We start from the raw sequence: 6000 nt of genomic DNA on the forward strand, positions 1-6000 counted from the left end.
TGTATTATTCCGAGAAGATCTTGCAAGTTTAAAAAAAAAAGAAGTGAAGAAATGGAATGATTTTTTAACCTAATTCCTTTTAATGAGAAACCCAATGTTCCAAACATCAGGGAGGGTAGGAATTCACAACTTTGTGTCATCTTTATACAGAATTGGTGGCGGATGAATTGGGATGCAGATGGGGCTAATTTTCATATATTCCAGATGGATTTACTTTTCCGTTTCTTTCAGTAGTGTTTTGTTAGGTGTGCACTTTGCTCAGACCAACTTCATTTCAGTTACTTCCTAAGTGGGAACAGAAATGGACACCCCAATGAACCTTTGTTAGTTCTCTTTTACAGAATCACAGACTCAATTAGGTTGGAACAGACCTTTGAGATTGTCAAGTCCAACCTATGACCCAATACCACCATGTCAACTAGACCATGGCACTGAGTGCCACATGTCCAGTCTTTTCTTAAACACCTCCAGGGATGGTGACTCCACCACCTCCCTGGGCAGCCCATTCCAACGCCCAAACATCCTTTCCATGAAGAAATTCTTCCTAATGTCCAACTTAGACCTCCCTGATCTATTTGAAATCTACCAAAGGTACCTAGAAACATTTCTGAGCTCTTATTTCTGTAATGGGGTTGTCAGCTCTCCAGACACTTCTCTAATGATCAGATTTCTCCCTACGGTCTGAGAAACACTTTCCTGACAGATCCACCAAAACCATTGAAGCATCCTGTCCATTTAGAAATGAATTAATTTTCTTTTGCTCATTATGCAGTGGATTAATGTTCTTAACTAGTGGCACAGCATTTGCAGGCTTGCTTGGTTAATGTTTTTTTACCATAGGTTTCCTCTTTCCAGTCAGAAATTTTGGTATCTGATCTGTCTTTGTGAGAGCAAGCTTGAGGGAAAAGGCTGACTGCAGCTTGGCTTAGTCTCTGAAGGTATTAATGAAAATAAAAAACAAGTCTCACAGCTGAAGAAAGCACACACAAACCTGAAACTACTTTTTGGAATCCTGATTCTGGGCAATCCTGAGTCACATTTATGAAAACAAAACTTCCTGGCTCCTTTTTCTCCTTGCAAAACCTGACATCAGCACAGAAGCATAGCAGCTTTGGTGGTGTTTCCAGGACCAAGGTTGCCATCTGAGTTGAGCAGTGGTGAAGGCCCTTATCCTGGAGGAGCAAGCTCAGGAGAAGACTTCAGCAGCCCTCAGGGCCGGTTTGGAGAAAAGGGTAACTCAGTAGTATGTAGTGGAAGATGTCTAGTAGGCAATGCTATATTGCACTATCATCAGGTGTTCCTGCCTCCAGGCTTGTGGTTTCTTCTCAAAAGCAAGCTAGTAGTCATGCTTGCTTTCCAATACCTCTCTCTGCCACTTGTCTCTGCCAAAATCTTTCTTGCAGCCATCCCCTGTGATGATACCCGGGGTCTTCAGGACAGGGCTTAAATCCCACTAAAGTTTTGTTGTCAGAGGGGGATGAAGCAAGCTCGAGTGCCTGTGGTTCCCCTGGCCTGCGGCAGTGTGTGGTGTGGTGCTGGCTGGGCTGTCTTTGCAGAGCAGTCAGAGGAAGAGGCAGTAGCCTGGCTGACCCAGCCACCCTGTTTCCAGTGCCTCATGTGCTCTGGAATATCTTGTTTAGCCCAGGGCTGGCTCAGCCGTGGCCAGACCAGACGCAGGAAGTTATAGCTGAGGAGGAGCTAATGTCGTTAACTTCGGGTCTTTGTGCACATCCCACCACCTCCTTAAGATCCTCATACAGAGCAAACTTGATAAGGGAAGGCTGCTTTTCTAACAGGAGAGGAAGCTTCGTATAAAGAACTTCTGGTTTTTTTTCTGTCGTCCTACAGTATGCACAAACACCATTTCTAGGAGGCAATAAGCTTTCTGCATAGCAGCTGTAATAAATGAACCTATAGTCGTTTATACTGTGCGATTTATTCCACCCTTCTGGTGCAGCAAAGGGTCTGAATTTGTGCTGAAACCACTTTTAAATTGCTTTGGTTACTCTGTGCCCAGTGCTTCATTTGCAAAGCTCTCCTTTTGAGCCAGTGGCTGTAGTTTGACAAGCATCTAAATTTGGAGGACAGCTTTTGTTGCTGTCTGCAGCAAGGTGAGTCAGAAGAGCCTGGCATGTGGGCAGCTAAACACCCACCAGGGCCCAAAAACGCACTTCAAGAAAGGATGAGAGTAGAGAGCTGACCTAAAAAGGCAGCCAGAAAATCTCAGCTGTTGGAATGCATCAACCCATCTTTAGTTTCTTAACTCATAATATCTTACATTTTTGGCTACAGGACCAGATACTGTCTGACTTTACACAGCAGCAAAGGTAAGTGTATGTGTGTGTTTTTGTGATGCCCTGTTTCTTTGGTATAAACAGGATCATGGAACCTACTTCAGCTGCTGATGCAAGGCGAATAGCAGACCATTATTATTCAATCCACCTGGGCTTTGCAAATGTCAAGATGATATCACTCATGCTTGCTTTGTCATTATTACACTCTATCATTTTTATTAGCTGGTGAACCAAGCAGTTTCTGTAGATGTGCTGATTCCTAACAGATTGTCCCTTCAAACCATGCAGCAAAAATAGATGGCAAGAAAATAATTATTTCTGTAGCCCAAGCTCCTAATTTTAATGCAGATCTCTGCAATTGTTGGAGCTAGGTCTATAGGAAGTTTTTATCAATTAATTTGCCCACTTCTGAGTATTTGGGCCCCATTTCCAATATCTAAAGTAGGAGACAGCACCTGTGCTAATAGCATGCTCACATTGGGGCAAATAAAGCCAGAAACACTCAGGTTCCTTAATAATATTTCCACCTCAACAAATATTTTTTATATTATATGTATTAGGATATTCCTGCACTCCAGAGAAAAAACCACACAGGACCAACAGATTTAACAATGAGGAAACCTGATATTTTCAAATATAAAAGTGTATTACACCTGTAGAAAAGGGATGTCCCCAAAAAGATTGAAATTTTCACACTGGAGCTTTTCTTCTGAAGAAGTTTGATTTCTTTGGCAAGCTGTCCTATTTCAACAGTCCCTCCTCCTTTCCAGGCAGCGTGCCAGGCAAGAGACAGCAGCAGAAACAGGCAGTCAAAGGAAAACACGTGAGTCTGTAGTATCAGCTCTTTGGGGACAGAATGAGGGCCCACTTCCATCAAATTTAATCAGATTTAATGCTTAACCACTGGGAGCAGCTACTGTTTTGCAACTGGAGAGAGGAAAAGATGTTTGGCTGAGCACAGGCAGGATGTGTTGGAGAAGGTGGTGGTGATTCACCCCAATATAAATGTACTACTGCTGGGGTGGGGCGAAGTCAATTTTAGGAGGTGCAGCAAGTGTTGGCAGCTGCATGAAATAAATTAGTAAGTCAAATGAAGAAAACATCACAGGCTCCAGGTAATTCATATGCCCATGACCCAAATTTCCCTTCCTGATATCCCATATTGCTCTGTGTTAGTGCTGGGTTTACCTTACGTTTTAGCAGAAGGTTTATTTCTCCCAAGAATCCATTTCTATAACAACAGCGCATCTGGAATAGAAATATTTGATCCTGTACAGGTTGCTGGGCTATTTTTTTCCCCTGCTTCATTACATAAATTTTTGTTTAGTGAGCAATGCTGCCCCATTACAGCCATCCTAGTATAAAATCATCAACTTTAGCTGCCACTAGCACAGACATTACTTAGCAAGGCAGATTGTCCAAGTTAGAAAAGCTGTCAAAATGCAAGATGTATGAGAAATAGCTGAGGTCACTTGGTTCAGCTTAGAAAAGCAGAGACTGAGGGGAGACCTCATTGCAGTCTATAAATTCCTCATGAGGGGAAGCAAAGGAATCAATCTCTTCTTTCTGGTGACCACTGACAGGGAATGGCCTGAAGTTGTGTCACGGGAGGTTTAGGTTTGATATTAGGACAAGGATCTTCACTCAGAGGGTGCTTGGGCACTGGGATGGGCTGCCCAGGGAAGTGGCCACAGCACCAAGGCTGGCAGAGTTCAAGAAGCATTTGGAACAATGCTCTCAGGCACATGGTGTGACTCCTGGGGATGGTGTGCGGGGGCAGGGAGTTGGACATGATGGTCTTGTGGGTTCCTTCCAGCTCAGGATATTCTGTGATATCTCAACATGGCTTAGATAGTGCAGTTATTCCCCTTTGTAAGAGGAAAGGAAAATTTTTCTATATGCCCAATTCCTAAGTTGTTTCCCCTGGCCAGCCTGAAAGCCTGCCCACTTCATGGAGTTAAATCTGCTGAGTTCACATTTACAAATGCCAGAAAGCAAATAATGGAAAACCCCAAACGCTGCATCTCCTTTGCTGGCATCTGTGGGCAAGGGAAGGAAGGATCTTTGAACAAGGAAGCTTGCAGTGTGAAAAGGTTTGCTAACACTTTGGCCTGTTTTTTTTTTGTTCTCTCCCCCCTGAGCATATTTGCTATAAGTTTGCAGTTAGTGTTTCCGATGTCAGGAACAATAAGGGCACGGCGAATTTAAAAGCATTTCTGCCTTGGCACAAGTGGAAACCCACATTGCTGAAGCAGAGATTATTCTTTGAACACTTGCTGAGCACCTCTGAGCACTCACAGCAGATGCTGCATCCGTGTCCTGACAGCTCTCAGGAAGAGCTCAGACTGGTGCCGCGCGCCGTCCGAGCCAGCAGCAATGTGAGCTGGCACACAGCGAGCCGGCTGCTCTTGCAGCCTGACGTGGGCTGAAAAAGCCAGTATGAGAAAGTTCTCTTTGCAGCCTCTGGTTAAAAACCAGACACGTGGGACCTGGAAAGTGCCAGAACAAGGAGCACTGCCCTGCCACAGAGAAAAGCTCAGCTCTGGCAGGGCAGCAGGACACGGTGCCCGGCTCCATTGCTCACCCTCCCTACCGTGCCTGACTGGCTGTATGTCCCTGCTGGCTCTGCTAACTCCTGCTGCACAATTTGATCTGTGCACTCACGCCTTGACACTTAGCCACAGAGTCTTTGTATATTTCTCCCAGGCAGTTAAAGATAAATAACAGAGAGACCCTGAGCCAGAAACTTCTCTGCTTTCTTCCCCCTAACCAGCTGCCTTTGCAAGAGGCAGAGCATCTCCCTTGGGCCCTTCTTCCTGTGTGAATTCAAATGGCACCACTTTAGTACTTCCTTTGAATCGAGGTAGTAGATAATGCAGAGCAAATGACTGCTTCTGATAACTCAGGTTTCAGAGGAATGTCAGATAGAGTCTTCAAGGCAAACTGTAATGAATACAAAGCTTTTATGTTCTTCCAAGATTTTTTGTTTTTCTCGAAGGCTGCCCTGATTTTCTGAGTCTTCCTTTAGGAAATATAAGAGCTATGATCTCAAAAGAGGTTGCACATGTGCACACAAGACAAACTACTCCAAAGGATAAAAGTGCAACCAAAACTTCACTTCCTATTTTAATTCTGCTTCAGGCAGAAATAAAAAGAGAGTATATTATCTCTGTGCACAGTCAGAAGCATCCTGTAGCACAGGCTGCTGGTAAAAATGAATTATCTGTGCAAGAAAAGTTAATTAAAGAAAAGGTTTTAGGAGATCTGTATTCAAAACAATGTTGAAAAAGTTAAATTTAAAATTGAGGTTTTTCATGTCCTACTTGCATGCACTACCAGGGCAATGGCGTACCTGGCTGGAAACACAGTGCAGTAACTTTCAGTCTCTGCTGAGGGAGGAGATGTGCCACGCTGGATCAGACCATTAGGCATGGCATGATCCAAACCATGCACGGGTGAGGAGTGCTAAGTCCAGCTTGCCCTTGTGCAGTTCCATAGGGCTGTGTGGTAGGTGAGACGAATCCAGACAAAGCAGCAATGGTCCTGTGCTGAGCAGGAGGCACGAGAGCCTTTAAAATGGACAGGAGCTGGAGGTGACCTCCTGTAGGGGCTGGGAGACAGGTTCAGGCAGGAGCAGAAATGGTCCTTTCTATTCCCATGTGCTCCCCAGCCCACGTTTTAAAGTCTCACCATAATGATGTGTCAG

The sequence above is a fragment of the Chamaea fasciata genome, unplaced genomic scaffold (genome assembly GCF_029207755.1).
Source record: "Chamaea fasciata isolate MVZ Bird 193981 ecotype frontalis unplaced genomic scaffold, bChaFas1.0.hap1 SCAF_1, whole genome shotgun sequence".
NCBI lineage: Eukaryota > Metazoa > Chordata > Aves > Passeriformes > Sylviidae > Chamaea > Chamaea fasciata.